Source organism: Cheilinus undulatus, linkage group 18 (genome assembly GCF_018320785.1).
Source record: "Cheilinus undulatus linkage group 18, ASM1832078v1, whole genome shotgun sequence".
In the NCBI taxonomy this organism is placed as follows: domain Eukaryota; kingdom Metazoa; phylum Chordata; class Actinopteri; order Labriformes; family Labridae; genus Cheilinus; species Cheilinus undulatus.
In genome coordinates, this window is record NC_054882.1 from 13,876,653 (window position 1) to 13,896,234 (window position 19,582).

At 41.2% G+C, this 19,582-nt stretch overlaps 1 protein-coding gene across 1 annotated transcript in view; it reads right to left on the reverse strand.

The window, feature by feature from the left end:
- Window positions 1-7,211, reverse strand: part of htr1d (5-hydroxytryptamine (serotonin) receptor 1D, G protein-coupled) — a 36,551-nt gene extending 29,340 nt beyond the window's left edge. The window contains exon 1 of the mRNA XM_041813062.1: window positions 7,092-7,211. The gene's annotated coding sequence lies outside the window, so the exon portion shown is untranslated. The remainder of the gene's footprint in view (window positions 1-7,091) is intronic.
- Window positions 7,212-19,582: the final 12,371 nt, after the last annotated feature.

Here is a 19,582-nt window from a genome sequence, read left to right on the forward strand (position 1 = left end):
AAAAAATAGCTGAAAGTAGCCTTAAAATAGCTGAAAATAGCATTGAAATAGCTGATTTTGGCCTTAAAGTAGCTAAAAATTGCATTCAATGGCCGAAAAAGCATAGAAATAGCTGAAAAAAAGTATAAATAGATAGCTATTTCTAAAAAATTATAATAGTAGATGAGATGAGTATAATAGAAATGAGAAAAGTCATAGCAGTCGAATGACGAAGAAACAGAATTTTTTACAGTTTCAACGGTGTCTATACAACAAAGTCTGAAGGAGGAGATAGCCACAAGGAAGAAGAAAAATAAACAAAATTGCCAACGCGAACATCAATAGCGTGGATGCTCAGCATCCCCACAATAACAATATAACCTGCCAATCTAGGTGGCAGAAAAGCTCAAAACTGTTTACCCACTACTTTTAAAGAAGCAACAAAGAAGAGGAAGAAGCAGGCATAACAAAACACATGAAGAAAGATTGTTGCTATAGGTGCAATGAGAGCGGAGGGACGAGACACGTCAGCTTCTACCTCTCACAAACATCTCTGCTCTGTTTTTAAAAATCCTCTAGATGTAAAGTAGTGATATTAGCAATGCTGATACATTTTAAAGGTAAACGTTTCTCTGATGTTTTTCATCATTTAGATAAAGTAGAAATGAAAGTTTAGCACAGGTACAGAGAAAAAGCGTAGCAGCTTTTCAAGTTAATGCAGCGACAGAGGAACTATCAAATATTTCAGAAGTATCATGTGAAAATGCAAGTACTCTCACCTCAACAACTTCCTGCATCTCTCAGGTTATGAAGAGATGTTCAGCAGCTTCAGACTGAACCACATCCAAACTTTTGTTCATGTTTTGGAAAATTAACTGATCAGTTCAAAGTTCACCATAAATATGAGCACCGCCCAATGATAGCGCTTATTTAACATGCTCACACACAACACTGAACTGGTCAGCTCAGGTATGGGAGCATAGGCTGGTTTCAGCACCTCACCACATCAACCTTGGTCCTGATGGCCATCCTCCAGGCCTGTGCTCTCCAGGTATCATCCCAGCTGCCCCCTGTAGGGGCCATCTCCAGTGTCTGAACCAGCAGGCCACCTAGCCACCCAGTATGCAGTGAGCTGGATCAGGCCCAGGATTGCGTGCCAAGTGCCTGTAAAAGTGTTGCTGCCATTGTTGCATTAGACAGATTTCCCTTCCCATTCCTGCTCGCCTGAGCCCCTCAAAAATGTGCCATAGAGAGGTCATCACAAAGGAGTCTAGTTGGCACCACTGGCCATCAGTGGGCATTCAGGCCCCACAAGAGTACTTTTTTAAGTTTTATTTTGGGCATTTTTGTGCCTTTATTTGATAGAGGAGGATAGTGGATAGTGGAGTTGGAAACAAGGATGAGAGCGGGGAAGAGACATGCGGTAAAGGGCCTCCGGCCAGATTCAAACCCGGGCCGTCCGCATACATGGGGCGCGCCTTAACCACTTGGCCACCTGCGCCCCCAGCTGCATTGATTGTTTTTTTTTTTTCAGATTTATCTACAGTGGAGAAATATCATGGATTTTTAATGTCCGGCAAAAACTAAATTTACTTTTTGTCAGTTTTAGTCATCACAGATCATTGGCTCATCTTAGTCTAGTTTTGGTCATGGATAAAATGGCTGTCGACGAACATTTTTAATCATAGTTTTAGTCGACGAAATTAACACTGATGGATTACACTGCCAAGACAGGTGAACTGCTCTACAACTTCCATTCACAGACCATTCACAGATTCAATGGCAGCATCTAAGGCATCCCTTTATGCCTGGTTCTTTGTTTTGCCTCAGGAGACATGAATTCCCAACGCTTCAGCCTCCTCACCTAGAAAGTTGAGAGCCCCCATCTAGAGTTTCTGCAAGGATCACAGCATCATCAGCAAAGCCTGGATCAAGGATCTAGATGCTGAACAGTATGTACAAACACAAAACATTCATAATAAGAGTTGGCTCCTTTATGTAAATATGAGCCAGTTTCTTTTTTTTCATTTTGGACATTAACAAATCAAAATTGTGCTAAATAAAGAGTCATTTGGGAGCCAAAGACCATCTCTACTCACTGAGCAGAGCCAAATGATCCAGATCTCTGAAAAGAGATGAAATTCCCATCACTATGGGCAAAGCTGGATGGACATTAAATCACTTGGTGAAAATGCACTATATCAGTGCTTTTACATTAGCAGGTCAGTACCACAGTCATATTTACAAACTCAGAGCCAATGATGGTTTAACAGAAAATATGAAGCCATTAGTATAAACAGAGGTGAGGCTCTCCTCATAGATGGCAGTGAAGTTTGTTTTATTCTGCCCATTTCTACTCCAGGACTAAAACTGTTGTTAAATTCAATCAGCTTTGTGAGTCCCAGGTGACTTGTTAGAGAAATCAGATAGTCCTGCCTAAAGGCAATTCAGAGTTTAGATGCCTTTAATCAGGTAACTACTGGCTCTTGTTCAGTTTCACTCTTTAATAGCCTGAAACTTAAAACACCTATACTGAACAGTTTAGTATGTTAGCTTTATTCTGCTCTGATTGGAGTGTTCTGTCTTCTTACCACGTGTACTATTACTGCAAACATGTTGGCTTCAATAAAAGAACAGTAAGTGGCATTGAGATTTCCTGTCACACTGTCTCAGTCCTCTTTATTGACTCAAACACATTTACTCTGCCAGTAAGTGTTTGCACTCCCTCATATCAGCAGTTGGACAAATAAATGAGTTCTCCTCTTCCTCATTGCATCACTGGTAGCTCCTGGTTATTAGCCCCATACTGGTATGTCCTGCTGCTGATAAGGTGTCATTCTAGTCTGCTGGGATCCTTCAAAGTGTTTCGACAAAGGTAAAAAGAGCGGCGAGGTGTTTAACAGCTGAACTGTAAAGTCTTCTGCCTCACCATCTGCTCAGCTGAGGCTCACGTGTTGCTCTACTGTAAACAGAAGAGTCTAAATAATGAAGCACATAGTGCTAAATTATCTCAAGTGTATTTGGTGTGTGATGTGTTGGAGAAGAGTCTGGAAAAAACACATTTTTGATGCAGTGTGTCGGTGAATCACCTCCAGGTCCTGAGTTATGATAACTTTCATCTAACACAGTCAGAGCGGAGCAAATATACAGAACACTAGACTCTAATGTCTTGAAAGTTTACACTCTAATGATCACAGTGTGTGCTGCTGAGGTTCTGCCTGTGAATTATAATAAGAAACCTTTACCTGCTGTGTCAGAGGACCTTTTTCTGTAATGTAACTCATTATTGTCCTCCCTTTAATGCCTCCAGGTCTGAAACACTCAAAATTCTTTGTAATTTTTTAACAGTAAGTCCATGAGTTCAGATCAAGTGATGGCAACTGTATTCTAAACATGACAAATATATATTTGGTCTTTCCAATGATTTAGTCTCTCCTGGACTTTTTGTCTTAAAAAGCTTGAAAAACATCAACCCTGTTGAACAGTCAAGCTCTAAACATCCTTTTCTTCAGGACAGCCTGGGCTTTAAGAATATGTGTGCTGCATTAATGTCACTGGAATTTTAAAAAGTGATGGGACTATGAAGCCAAACAAAGAAACTAGGCGGAAATTAAAGATTTTTCTGTATTAAAGGTCACATATAATTCAAATACACTTTTTCAGGCTTTTCTAACAAAAACATGTGCCCTTGGCCTGTCCATAATCCCCACAACAATCAGAAAAATCAATTCCCTCCCCGCTCTCTTTCTCCACCTTTCAGAAAATGTGTGCTGAAACAAGCCGTTGTCAGCTTTTCCCCTCATGATGTCATGTGGGGAGTTAGCCCAGCCCCAGGTTCAGTTGGCCCCCCCACTTGGAAGAAAGTCCTGTCCTCTCTCCTGATACTCCTGTCAGGACAGCCATTCCATTAAGCCACATATATTTCCTTAGAGGGGCGGAGTCAGACAGCTCATTAACATTTAAACACACAGACACAGAAACAGCTCGTTCTGAGCAGGGCTGAAACAGAGGGGCTTCAAGACATGCAAAAATCCAATACTGGAGCGTTTTTTTTCTGCAGCAAACGTCACGGGCATGTTTTGGGGACCTCTGAGATGTCTTAGGGGGGTAAGGGTAAACGTTAATGACTAAGACTTTTTTGCACAAACTAGTTCTCCCATCTCTTGGGAACTTAAATGTGAAAAAAAGTCATTCTTTGGAAAAAAATATTAAAACAATCACATTTTCACAAAAAATGTCTGTGCACTTCTTCATATTGACATATCTTCATATTGGCTGATTATGTGCCATTCAAAGCACTTCCTGTCTGCAGAGACACATAGGGACATGTCACGGCCTCTCTGTGTCTTTGTCTCTCCATTAAAAGTCATTCAGGCTCTCTTCTTCAGTTTTTAAGTGTTTACACATGGGAAAGCATGACTGGACGATAGAGAAGCCTGCAGTCGGTTGTCACAGCCCATGTGACATCTGTTTGGGAACTTGATATGGTAGCTAGTGGAAGACATGATCAAAAATGGATTTGAAACTAAATGACAAGACAATCGGTATTGGACTAACTGATGTGTATTTAATCTTTGAATGCCCTGAAAAGTCACAAGACACGACAGACAGGAGCTGTTTTTAATAATGACTCAAATTCCAAAAGTGTAAGGACTGTTTTTTTTTCTTCTTCTTTTTTTATAGATATGTAAATTTATCAAAGACAGAATGATTGTTCATTCACTTTAAGGTCCCCAAAAGATAGGAGAACAAGTATGTAAAACAAAACCTCTTAGTAATTAATATTTACTTTGAGTTATACCTGAATATCTTCAGCTTTTTGTTTTGTCTTTATAGTCCCATAACTTTTTTTTTAATTCCAGTGACATTAATGCAGCACACATATTCTTAAAGCCCAGGTCGTCCTGAAAAAAAGGATGTTTAGAGCTTGACTTGATGTTTTACAGGCTTTTAAGACAAAAAGTCCAGGACATTTTTAACACAATGGTTAAAAATTAGTGCTCAGAGGGTTAAAGGGCCTTGTACTGGCCTCTTAGCTCAGTACTAGACTTGTCAAGACTCTGGTCTTCTTTCATCTGGCTAGGCAATGCTAGGGGGTCTGCAGGACTTAGTATTTGTGATATTGATTGGTAAATCTGGTAAACCGTGTAGAAAAAAATCAGTGTTTTTTAAAGCGTAGGGTCATGCAAACTGCATGCAAACCCAATCCATTTAGAGCTGTAAAGTACTAACTTTCCTCCGTTCCCATTCTTCCTAACAGCCCCCCCACACACACACACTTCCTGACCCCAATGCAGAATCACGTGATCACAAACCGCCTGTAACTTACCTCTGCCCTCTTGTTTCTGGTTCAGAACTCTCCTCAGTTGTTCCAGTTGAACCCGTAAAACCACACATTTCTGAGTGATTGTTAGTGTATCTCTTCTGTTTGGTTTTAAAGTGAATAAAATATGACTTCACCATCTCACACCCTCCTAAACCAACACCCCTTGACTTATTTCTACCGCTCAGTGATTTGCAGCCCAGAGCAGTAGTTAGCTAGTAAAGCAGTTCTGGATTTCACTTTCAGCTCAATTTTCTGTAGGTTAGAAATCATGCTGCTGCAGGCGAGTGACTGAGAGTTAGGGTAATGGCATTTTTCTTTTTCATCCTATGTTTAAAAGGCATTATTAGAGAGAGCTGTGTAACTCTGGTTGCACTCTTGAAGCCCTCAGTCATTAATTGCCTTTTCCAACATCAATTATTAAACCAGAACTTCATCTTCTGCCTAATGAGCTACAAATGATCCTCTTTTTGTTATGCGCTCTCTCTCGTGCCCTAGATGAGGGAGAAAACTCCTCCATCATTGTGTCAGAAAATTACACATTCAGTTGATCATGAGCCAACACTCATTGTTCCACTTGTTTAAAGGCAGTGGTATTGTTAAACACGCTGAGGGGGTGTGAATATGAGTTTCAATTGATTCAATCTTACGTCCTCTGTCACACCCTGGTAGTTAGGGTGCATGTGTGCAGGATTGCGTGTGTTTGAGTGTGAGAGGATAGGGGAGAGAGAGGAAACCCCTCTCTCTTGAAGGGACATTGTGTGCTGAGAGATACCTTTCATCAGAGCACGGTCATGCTGATTCTCCTTGATTTTAAAGAGCATCTCTCACACATGCTCCAAGGACAGAAAAAGAAATACCAGAGATGATGAGTTTGTTTAAACCTCAGGAGAACACAGGAAAAGCATATTCTGCTGTTATTCCAACATTTCATGTTCTCTGGATTGTTTGAATCTTATCCACAAGCAGCCAATTAACACCAATGTAGCACAACATGTATGTTTAATAGTGCCCCAAAGGTATCCAAGCATTATTGGTTGACTTATGATCAATATTACTATGACTTTTCACTCTGCTACCCCACATCTATTAAATGAATCCAGCTGCATGTGCCACAAATGTGCTCATACATTGCAGAATCACTGCGATTTACTCCTCATGGACCTCTTTACCAACCAGATGTAAGGAGATACCAGGACTAGAGTCAACCTTATTCTGATACTGCTTCAAAATAAATTTGCAAACAAGCAGATTTGTAAAGTTTCCCCAAGCTGCAATTAAAACCCTTAAATAGCTGAAATTTGTATTTTAGATTCTCCTTATAATGAAGCATCTTTTTCAACTTTTATCTCATGCAATCATTCAGTTTTGGTACACCCCGGCTTCATGTAGGGTTCTGTCTGCTTGATGTTGTCTTTTTACGCATGCATCTTTCACTTCAGACCCCTATAAAGCTCCTCCTGCTATCCCATAGGGACTCAGTATTGTTCTTGTGTAAATCTGCACTTTCAGTGACCTTCTTATTGGCTGACATGTGTTCCCCTCTGAAGGTTTCTTTAAAATTGACCTCATGGGACTTGAATAGTGCCATCAAAAGTCATCACGAGTGACCTTTTCATGCTCTGTTGTTTCTCTGGCACATTTATTACACATATTTACCTTGCTTGTACAATTAAGTGTTGATTCTGTATCGATTTCTACCCTATAAGAGCATCTCTGCGCACTGAGTTCCGTGCGTAATGGCAACATACAAAAGGCGTATAAAAGAGGAAAATATCGCAAAACTCACCAAATGTTCCCATTAGTTGATGATGCCCTTCTCTTTTCTTTGATAGAAACGGAGCACAAAATATTTCAGGGAATCCTGGCAGCGATGTCCATCTTTTACGCACGTCCGATACGAAACGAGTGGAGCAGAGAGTGGTTACATTCAGAGGGAACCAGCGGACAGCTTCTGGAGGTGTAGCTGCTGAAGCTGCTTCACGTCTCCACTAGCAGGTGGCGCGTGCGTGTTTGTGTATGAACACAGCAGCCAAACGCATTTAAGACCTCTCATTTCAGAAGTCCCACCAACTCTGATTTATGACATCCCGCTCCTATGGCAACAGTTAGTTCGAAAGCAGCCTTTTCCGGCGAGTTCAAGCGTAAAAATGTGCGGAGAGTGTAAAAAATGTGCAGATCCATTTCATCCATGAGGGCGCAGCTCGTTGTGAGTTGTGATATCCGCTGTCAAACCCCCACGGTGAGACGCATGGCTGCTTCCCGGTGTTCCTGTTCAGCCTGCTCCTGTGGAGACTCCAAAGACGTCAACAAGTAGCTTTAAATCTGCGTTTCTGGGTCGGTTTACTGGGACTGGCTACGTGGTGGATCCATACTGGGTGCGGATTGTATCAGCGCGCTGGATCAGCCAGCTCTGCCTTGTTTGTGTTAAAGGATGTAGACTGGATGTTCCCAGGATCAGGTTCATGGACTCCTAGGAGGGCACTAAGGGTTAAAATTGTTCCACAGCAACTTTTCCTTTCTTTAGGACTCTTACATACATATGACTGAACATGATTAATGATATTTGACATATTTTCTTATCTGGTTTGTTCTCCTGGCACCTTTTTTCCACCACATTTTCCAGATTTGATGTTTCCTCTTTATTCCAGACCTTAAAGGGGTAATGCTCCAAAAACAGTCTGACCCAGAGAAGACTTTAAGAGGAATTGCTTTGCTTTTGCACAGAATCTAAGCGGTGATAATCTAGATTCTAAGAGGCTACAGTGTTTTTTTGTGTGTTTGCAGTGGGGTTAAAAAGCACAAACTTACCTCAATGATTTTCTGCTCTTTCCTCTAAACCTGCAGCATCAGCAGTCTTGTGTTTTACAGAACTTGCACTGCTTTAGTTTCATCAAAATTTCATGATTTGTAAAAACTTTGGCCACACAATTTACTCATATGTTGATGCAGCGTTGGCATGATACAGGATGCAGTGTTGACATGATACAAGCTGTAATGTTGCTGTAATGCTGATGCAGCATACATTATTACAGGGGAAATAGATGTAAGGGTAACGCTCTCAACAATGCAATGTGACATGTCTGCAAAGAAGGCTTGGATTAACTTTAAAGTGAAAGAAACCAAAGAGCAAACATCTTTAATGACTTACAGAGACAAATTGTTATTTTTAAAACAACTTATTTGACCACTGAATTTTGAGACTCATAAATAAAGATTAAGAGAAAGTAACAGATATGGTCTGGTAAGGTGTCCATTAGCTGATTAGTGCTTTGGATATGGGGATCGAAAAAAACATCCAATACTCAGCAGAGTCCATAAAAACCCCATAAAGATTCTTCTGTGTATTCCATGTTCACTTTCTAGAGAGAACAATCTGACTGTTAAGCTGCACTGTATTGCCAAAAGTATTCACTCAGCCATCCAGATTATTGAAATCAGGTGTTCCAATCACTTCCATGGCCACAGGTGTATAAAAAAAGCACCTAGGCATGCAGACTGTTTCTACAAACATCTGTGAAAGAATGGGTCGCTCTCAGGAACTCAGTGAATTCCAGCATGGTACTGTGATAGGATGCCACCTGTGCAACAAGTCCAGTTGGGAAATTTCCTCGTTCCTAAATATTCCACAGCCAACTGTCAGTGGTATTATGACAAAGTGGAAGTGATTGGGAATGACAGCAACTCAGCCACAAAGTGGTAGGCCACGTAACATGACGGAGCGGGGTCAGCGGATGCTGAGGTGCATAGTGCGCAGAGGTCACCAACTTTCTGCAGAGACCTCCAAACTTCATGTGGCCTTCAGAGTAGCTCAAGAACAGTGCGTAGAGAGCTTCGTGGAATGGGTTTCCATGGCCGAGTAGCTGCATCCAAGCCATACATCACCAAGTGCAATGCAAAGCGTCAGATGCAGTGGTGTAAAGCACGCCGCCACTGGACTCTAGAGCAGTGGAGACGCGTTCTCTGGAGTGATCACGCTTCTCCATCTGGCAATCTGGTGGATAAGTCTGGGTTTGGCGGTTGCCAGGAGAACGGTACTTGTCTGACTGCATTGTGCAAAGTGTAAAGTTTGGTGGAGGGGGGATTATGGTGTGGGCTTGTTTATCAGGAGCTGGGCTTGGCCCCTTAGTTCCAGTGAAAGGAACTCTAAATGCTTCAGCATACCAAGAGATTTTGGACAATTCCATGCTCCCAACTTTGTAAGAACAGTTTTGGGATGGCTCCTTCCTGTTCCAACATGACTGTGCACCAGTGCACAAAGCAAGGTCCATAAAGACATGGATGAGAAAGTTTGGTGTGGATGAACTTGACTGGCCTGCACAGAGTCCTGACCTCAACCTGATAGAACACCTTTGGGATGAATAAGAGCAGAGACTGAGAGCCAGGCCTCCTCGTCCAACATCAGTGCGTCACCTCACAAATGCACTTCTGGAAAAACGGTCAAAAATTCCCATAAACATACTCCTAACCCTTGTGGAAAGCCTTCCCAAAAGAGTTGAAGCTGTTATAGCTGCAAAGGGTGGACCCATGTCATATTAAACCCTACGGATGAAGAATTGGATGTCACTTAAGTTCATATGCAAGTAAGGGTGGTGAGCAAATACTTTTGGCAATATAGTATGGCATTCTGGCTGGCACCTTGTCATGAGTTGTTCACGGGAAGAGCACCCTGGGATACACTTTGCCACCTGAAAGGTCACCCTGGGAGGCATTGTTCCACCTGAGAGGGAACCCTGGAGGGCACATCCTCTAGTGTTGCATCCTAAAAGGGCACTTTAGAGGGCACTTTATCATTTATTGACACCAAAAAGGGCACCCTCGTGCACCATTTATGATGTATTTCCACCTTAAAGGACACTTCTTCACCTGGAAGGGCAACCGAAAGGGCACCTTATCATGCACTGACATCTTCAAGGGTCCCTGGATTGCTCTTTGTCTTGCATTGCCACCTGAAAGGGCACCATTGAGGGCCAGTGCCACCTGGAACGTCACCATGGAAGACACTTTTTCACCTGGAAAGGTCCCCTGGAGGCCCCTTATCACATATTGTCCACTGCAGGGGCACTCTGGATGGCACTTAGTCATGTGTTTTTCCACTGGAAGATCACTCTTCCTTGAGTGTGCTTCATCAAGTTATACGTCTTAGGGGGCATCGAAGATGGTGCTTCTGTGCTGGTTTCTGAACATTAGGGCACCAGAGGCCAGAGTCCACCAGTGACTGTCAGGTTCATAGGCCTATATTTTATAATCTTACACATTTTTCATAAACACCATACTTACTATTCTGTAGTTTTACCTTTAGTTTATTTTATTGCCCCTCATTGCTTACCACCATGTCTCCAAGCCTTAACAATCTATCCTGGATCTCCATGATCTCAGGTTAATCCCTCTCCACTTTTACACATTTGTAGACACATAGAAAACTTAACCTGTTAGTTTTCATGCCCTCCCACCCTCCTCCATTGGTAAAGGCAGCAGAAACCTCTGTGTTGACGGCAATTTTTCATGTTACCATGAGCTCTTTTTCCAAAAGATTTGGATAACTTCCTGTGGAGGAAAATCCATAAAATGCCATGGGTGATTAACCCAGCTGTCATTTATTCTTCTGTTAACTTTGCATCACTAGTGAGTTATGTGGTGAGATTTTTCAGGGCCAGTCTCAGCAGCCGTGAGGAAACTATTCGAACCCCTGGGGAAGTTTCTGGATGGATGGAGGGGGCACAAACTAAGCGCACAGCCAAAGAGCCCCCCGACATTTAAAGCAGCCCTTAACAGCTTCTTCTTGAAGCATGAAGTTCACATCCCTGTAACATGCAGACATGAGCTAAAAACACCAATAGAGAATGCAGCAGTCAATATGTTGATGAAAAAACTATGTGTGGTTGATATATCAGAAGATTTATCCCCTCTGAAACAGTGTACTTTTAAGAGTGAATAAATGTTAAATTAATACAACACCATCCATTTTAATTCACAGGACCAAGTGAACTTGTTAGTTCATTAAATGCTTTGACTGAGCGTCTGTTTTTCTCGCACATCTTCTGTATATTTTATCTTTAATTGAATCGATACCAGCTCCTTGAAAGCTAATTAGCAGGCTCTCCAAGTATAGAAAATGTTAATGGAGAAATGGTGCACATCACTTGCACACATGTCGGAACACACACACAAACACACACTCTACAGGCTGTTTTAAGTGGAAATTAAAAGTGCTGAGGTTTTAAATGGAGAGATTTGTCTTTGATCCTATTCAGAGACTGCACAGGAATGAGATGAAGCACACACAGGATTGTTCTGCAGTTTAGATCTGTGTATTTCTCTCTAAATGGGTGGTCACAGTTTGTCTGTGTGGAGGCTTTATGCCTCGTTGCTGGTGATGTTTGTCTTCATATCTCCCCCTCTATCTATCTATCCAGGCTGTGTGTGAATGAAATATCACAGGATCTTGTCTCTAGACTTCGCACACAAAAATTGCTCTTACTTGGTAATCAACCTAAGTGAAGGGTCAAGGTCCTTGGTCCTCATGTTCATCCCTTGTTTGTTGATGCTTGCAAAATCATGGCAAGCATCATTGTCAACCTTCGCACAAATGTCTACTCTGAGTCAGGGATGAACCCATTAGATTTGGGAAGTCAAGGACAAAGCCTAATGTCATTGGGCTTGCAATATCACGCCATTGCATTGGGGAATAGTTGTGCAACATTGCACAAGTGTAACCTGACATGTCAGATGGATTTGTTTGACACATCCATCTGGAAAACCTCCCATAGATGGTGTTTGGGAAAGGACAGGGCCTTTTCTTTATGGGCCAATCACAGCAACAAAACACGTGATGATTAGACCTTTCCTGAATCCAATGTCATCAAAATCGGATAAAACTGACGCTATAGCTGCATCTACACTAATCTCTTCCGCCATACCTGCACCGGCCTCTTGTCGCTGCTGGCTTATGTTACGACTCCACCACGCCGGGAGTACTGCCTCTTACTCCTGATTGGTCCTGTTACTTTCTTACAGGGCCCACTCTGTTCAGATGGGTGCTTTGCAAGATGGATTCGTTAGTGAGAAACACGGAAACGGGCGAATTGTGTAGTCAGTGATAAAGGTCAGTATCATCGGGCCTCATGTTCATCCCTTGGTATTAAACAGATTTTCTATATAATGTTTTAAGGGTTTTTTACTTCTACTATGCAAACAAATTTTCTCTGGCACATGGATGAAATGACTAAATTTCAAGATCAGGGGCCATGGGTCAAGGTTTTTGAGCCTCATGTACATCCCTTGCCTATGAGCATGTTCTCTCAAGAATCCAATTTGTAATTTTGGCATATGTCGCACAAATGTCCGCTCTGACTCAAGGATGGAGTGATCAAGATTTAGAAAATCAACAACAAAGCTTGTGTTGTAGTACCTGAGAATGGTCTTGACACCACATTTTGGATATCTCTGCCTTGTCTTGGCCTCAGACTGGCTTTTCTGTGATTTTCTATCAAGACCAAGAGCAAGACCACCATCACGAGACCACAAAACCTGGCACTCATGGTGCTGTCAGTTCCTGCCTCCTCTGCACCATTTTAGAGGGATTTCAGTAGAGGGGGTGCTACTGTATAATGAGACCCCACCTTGCACATTTGAGTCACAAAATGCTGCAGTCTGGTATGTTTCTTAAATGCAACCAAGCTCTTCTTTAAATCTTTATTTCCCATGAGAAGAAATGGGACTTCTGAGAGTACGTTTTGTGGTCTTTAGCAACCATATGTGTTTGTTTACTCATGGTGGTGAGCTCAGAGTTTTGAGAATTTTTTCACTGAATTTTGCTCTAGCTGGGCGTATGATGTCATTTTCAATTGAATTTTTCCTGATTGGTTTATAATGTAATTTGACTTTTAACAGCTGCTGTTAGGTCTCTGACTGTTCTGCCTCCTTGGAAATCTATTAAAGTGCCTTATGTGTCAGACACCTGAAAAACTCGGATCTTAAACCAGTCTATCTTATTTCTGCTCAGAAATCACTCTTAATATTTATTTTAGGCTCCTTTCACCTGACAAATCTAGATAAACATCTTATTTTAAGATATTTATAACAACTCCAGACTTTTCAGTGGCTTTTTAATACATACAAGTGTTTATTTTTGACAAGAAGTTAGTTGAACTAGTTTGCTAAGATTTGAGATTTTTGGTTTGTGGGGCTTTGAAAACAGAGTTGCAGACACCTTGTTTTTTTCCTGTCAGATTTATCTAAAAGCAAATGAGAATTAAAGAAAGAGTGCTCTTTTACTGTTCAACTTTGTGATGATTGTTTTAAAATTTATTTTTTATGTGTCTCAGTCTTCATCTCAACCCCCAAAAGTTTTGGTCTTGTCTTGGTGCGCTCTGGACTCGGACAGTATGATCTTGACTACAACACTTTTGTGATTTTTTTATTACATCTTTGCATCATGGGACATTTGTGCACATTGCACAAACGCCCACTCTTACGCACAGATGAAGTGATTAGATTTGTGTAGTCAATGCCATTGGGCTAAATGTCTGTTCTTCATCTTTGAGCGTGGTATCTCAAGAATGAGTATTACTTTCCACAAATGTCCACTCTGGATAAGATATAGAAATCCGCCATAGAAATCTATAGAGATTAAGTTTAGTATTATAAAAAGAGGCCAAGTCTAAGACAATGATCCTCTGCTGGAAAAAGGTGGGAGTCTTTTCCCCAAGTAAAGGAGTCCAAGTATCTTGGGGTCTTGTTCACAAGTGAGGATAAAACGGATTGTGAGATTGACAGGTGGATTGGTGCAGTGTCAGCAGTTTTGCAGGTTCTGTACCGTTGTGGTGAAGAAGGAGCTGAGCCAAAAGGCGAAGCTTTCAATTTGCCAGTCAAGCTATCACAACCCTCACCTATGGTCATGAAGTAGAACCGCTGCTCCTTCATGTCGAAGGGAGTCAGTTGAGGTGGTTCGGGCATCTGATCAGGATGAATCCTGGGCATCTTCCTGGGGAGGTCTTCGGGGCACGTCGTACTGGGAGGAGACCCTGAGGCAGGCCCAGAACTTGCTGGAGGGATTATATATCCCATCTGGCCTGAGAGCACCTTGGAATCCCTAGGAAGGAAGTGGAAAGTGTTGCGGGGGAGAGGGACGTCTAGGTTGACTTGCTTCCCCTGCTGTCACTGCGACACTGGATAAGCGGAAGAGGATGGACGGATGGATTATAAAAAGAAAGGTTAGGTTATATTTAAGCCACCAAAACAACATACCGAGCTAACTGAGGGTTTGTTAATATTTTAAAGTGACGTCTCCAATGTCAGAGTTTCTGTATAGTTGCTCTTGTTGCATCAGGAGTTGAACAACTGTAATATGTTTTACTGGAGAACAACAGGTTAGTAGAGAATGAGCGTTTTTAGGCTGTTTAGAGGCAGACTGACATCTAAAACCTTTATTTTAATGTTAAAACTGTTTCAGCATCTCAGGATGTTGTGTTTTGTGTTTTTGTCTCCTCCTCTTAGTTTTTAACAACAGTCTTTCCTCTGCTTTTATCACGTTTGCAGCATTTTCTCATCCCGTTGGCCTTTGTACCTCACCAGCGCTGTAAGGATTTGTTTTCATGGTGAACAATCAGGAAATCAACACATCTCAGAAGCCATATTGCCTTTGGGTTATCTGTACAGCAGCTCCTTTTCTTATTAACAGAAATGTCTGTTGTGTTGTGATGCAGCCAACAGGAAACAGTGAAATTGGAAGCTGCAAAGGCTTTTGTTTTGTCTCTCAGAACTATTAAAATTTATAAAGGGTTTGAGAAGTTGGTGCATTTTTGGGAGGAGAGCCACAGTTCACAAAAACAAGCGGACATTAGCATTCAGGCGAGGATCCAGAGGGAGCGTCTTCTTTTGACTGATTTCAGCAAACAAAGCTGTGAACTTCAGCAGTCTGTAGGAAGTTCTGCATCTGAGAATCAAATATAACTCAGATAGAATAAGGCTGACCAGACTCTAAAACTTTCTTATATGTTGTCACAAATCCCATTAAAAGATAAAACATTAATCAACTTCTCCATTCAGCTTTCGTTGCACTTTTTCAGAGTAATAGCACTCATGTCATTGGAGCTATAAATAAAAGATCTTTAATATCTGAGGTGGCACGTAATAATATAAGAGTTCCTGAAAACCAGAATACCAAATCAGACGATCAGCAGTATAAATGTAATAATGCTTATCCATGCACCATGCACCCTGGTATCAGTGTAAAGCCAGGCTTACATGGTGTCATGTCTAATAACATGAAGTCTCATGAATGACATTTCTAACCGCCAATGGTTAAGCGGGGCAGCATGTGGAGGAACGGCCCACATCTCGGTTTGACCTGTTGCCCTCTGGCAGGCGTTTATGGGTCCATCAGAACAAGAGCAAACAGGTTTAAAGAGAATTTATTCCCCAGAGACATAACCAAACTGAACTCCAGCATGCACTCATCCACCCCACACCAGCACATTCCTCCAATCAATACTGTAATACTTTCCATTCTAATAGTGCAATATTATTCTCCACTGCAATACTGTTTATATTCAGCTGGGCAGTTATTATTTCTTCCTGTACCAAATAAAGTCTGTATTTATCATTTTCCTTGTCTTCTACTACAAATTCCAAAAAAGTTAGGACGTTGTGCAAAATGTGCACAGCAATTTACAATTTCCCACCTTCAACTGAATACCACACAAAGCCCTTCATTGTTTGGTAGAAACATATACACATTCTGAATTTGATTCCTGCAACGTGTTCCAAAAAACCTGGGACATAAGCATGTTTACTACGGTGTTACAAAACCTTTTCCTCGAACAGTACTCTTTAATTGTATGAGAACTGAAGACACGGTCAAAGTAATGCAAATGGGATTCTCACATTCTTGTTTGACGTACATTTTAAGTTGCTCAGGGTTTCCATTTTTTATTTTGCACTTCATAACAAGCCATACATTTTCAATAGGAGACAGGTCAGGACTGCATGTAGGCATGTCTGCAATCTTTGACTGTGCTGTTGTAACTCTTGCGGAATGTTGCTTGGCAAAAAATAGCAAAAAGATGTCATCTGAATGGAAGCATGTATTGCTTCAAAACCTGCCTGTCAGTATCAGTGGTGCCATTACATATTTGCATGTTACCCATGCCACTGGTACTAACAGATTTCTCAGGCACACGTCTTGGCTGCGACATGACTTGATTTTCAGTTTGTTTGCATGTCAACAGGTCAGGGCTTTTTGACCACCTGTGGGAGTGTCGCGTCTCACACGCCTGATATGCACGCCCTATGGGCGTGGGATCTAGAGCTGTGGTTCCAAACTGGTGGGTCGCATCCCAAAAGTGAGTCCCGAAGCTGTTTTCAGTCATTCGGAATGTGTGTCTGGAAAAAATTGTGGCAAAAGGTCCATAAAGTGCTGCCTTTCTAGTGGCCATGCATCCGTACATTTCCTCTACTCTGTTTATTATAATAATGGGTAGATTTATATATTTTCTTAATACTTCAACACATTCATCTTCTTGTCTTGCAATAAAAAAGCTGCTTTTCCCAGGATGAGGTTATTTCTCAAGATCTCAGTAAATTGGGAAAAAAAATTAGATGCAATTGTGGGGAAAAGGGATGTTAAACAGGTTAGTTATGTCCCATCTCTTCTTCACTCAAATATTTTATTCCAGCCATGATCCAAACTGCAACATTATTTATTAACTAAACATGTATTATTGAAAAAATAAATTATTTGAAATTTGGGTCATGATTCGTAAGTTTGTAATTAATTTTTTTTCTGGACGTGGCTAAATAGACACAAAAGAGCCACATTTACCTTGTTGTAGCAAATATGTACGTCCACATATGTTTGCAGTTTTTCCTTGAGGACCCTGATGAAGGACACACGCTTAAATGTGTCTGTGAAAACTTGTTCTCTAAACTTCCACTATTAGTGAAACTTTCTGTGTCCACAATACACCATAGGTGAGATAAACACAGTAAGGACACTTCTGGTATGTACTTTTTAAATTAAAAGCCTGGTTTTGCATTTGTTTGGAGAAACTCCCATCATTTGTGCAGAATGCTTCTATTTTGGTTCCTGGCAAAGTTCCATTATCCTCTGAATCAAGTTACTTGTAAGGAGGTTTACTAAGGTTAGACTTATGAAGAATGCTGGAGCCCTGACAGCAGAGATGCGGCCAACATGCCACACACTCATACCTGGTATGAAAGCCGTGATGGTGCATGCAAAGCGGACCCACGCCACAGCTGCATGCTGCAAAACACACTGCCAGTCTGAAACAGCCATAATACACCCCCACACCATTACAAATGTTGGCTTTTAACAGTCTGGATGGACCTTTTCCTCTTCAGCCCAGATGACTTGGCAGCTGTTATTCTTTGAAATATGGACTCATCAGACCACATCAAGCTTTCCCACTTTAGCTCAGTCCATCTCAGATGAGCTTGGGTCCAGAGAAGATGGCCTTGCTTCTAGATATCGTTGTTATAAGGCTTTCACTTTGAACAATAGAGTCTTACCTTACATTAATACTTGCAGCAACATTCTGTATTATCTGACTGTGGTTTCTGAGAGTCAGTTTTGTAATATCCATCACAGAATGATGCTGGGTTTTAATGCAGCTCTGCCTGAGGGATTGAAGGTCACAGGCATTCAGTGTTGGTTTTCATGCAGAGATTTCTTCAGCTTCTCTGAATCTTTTCATGATATCATGGACTGAAGATGGTGAAGTCACTATTTTTCTTGCAAATGCACTGTGAAGAATGAACATTTCATCAGCTATACACACCTTCACCTGTTATAAAACTTGCATATATGCACAGCATGGAGACTTTCTGAGAAAGGATCTGATCAGGAGCTTGGTAATTCAGCAGACAAAATGCTGAATTATTTACTGTGAGTAAAGTCGCCTTTTTGGCTTCGCATGCGTGCAAAGAGAAGAAAATCAAAAGAGTCAATGAACTCTAGAAATTCTTAGTAATCCCTTATGCGTTGACATTTTATATTCAAAGCATGGCGCATGTGTGCTGTTCAATATAGCTCTGCATTGATCCACAAGCTGCACTTTCCAGAAGTGGAAAACATTTGGGAAAGTTATGGATTTCCGCTAAAAGTTGACTTTAATGTAGAGTTTTATAAAAAAAACCTTCCATCTCCTCTGTCCAGTACGCAGCCAGCACTGAGGGATGTGTTTGGCTTGTTGGATCTTGTAATAACACAATAATGCCTTTGTTCTGAGCTTTACTAACAGGGAGGGGCCGAGTGTTTAAATTGGAGAGGCAATAAAGATATCTGGTTCCCTCTTGGTAAGTCTCCAACAGACGGTAATGTGCACGCTCATCCTGCTTCTTCTCTCATCAAGTCATACATCACCGAGCCAAACAAAGATGTGTCAGGGTTTTATTGGACATCACTCCTCATAATGCTACTGATAAAGGGGGGGAAATATCACCTGTTTATCCCATAGAGTATTTATTATTATCCTCAAGCTTGTACCCATTATCTATTACCTATCTGTTTAAACACATGTAAGAATAAGTGGTGGTGGGCTTGAATTGTTTGTTTCAGTCTATCCTGTTTCTGCAACACCTGGACAATCTAAAAAATATTGGATGTGTGATAACCAGTGTTGAGCAGCGTTAGTCTAAAGAGTAACTTTGGTGTTGCTGTGTTGCAATATCAGAAGGGGGCGCTGTGGCAAAGTAATAAAATTGATGAACCAATGTATTCAGGATCAAGGTCAGATCATCCTTGTGAATTTTGATGATAATTGAGGTAAGCACTGCACAGTTATGTATAATTTTTAACGTGCAACACAGCAAAAAAGCAGAAGCACAGTTTTCCAAATTTGGCCCCTGGTCATGGCCCCGCCCTATGGTGAAAACGCAAGATTTTAATAACATTTGATCTCCAGCTAGCCTAGAATGAGCAAAAAAAAAAAAGTCTTGAATTAATTGGGTTAAATCCCTCAGAGGAGTATGAAAAAATATGAAACTTGTCAATCAGCAAAAAATGCCTAAATTTGACCAAAAATGAAACAAAAATGGTTTATAGCGTGTTTCCTGTACATTTTAGAGGATGGCTCAAAGAGACTTTTTTTTTTCACCTTGTCATGATACATACTTGTACCAATTTTCATGCATATAGCTCTTACTCAGTCCCCTCTCTCACATTTGGGGCCCCTGTGCCATATTCTTGCACAATTCCACTATTAGAAATAAAACTCCACTGGGGGTCAATTTTCTGGAAGGTTTTATTGAGATTTTTTA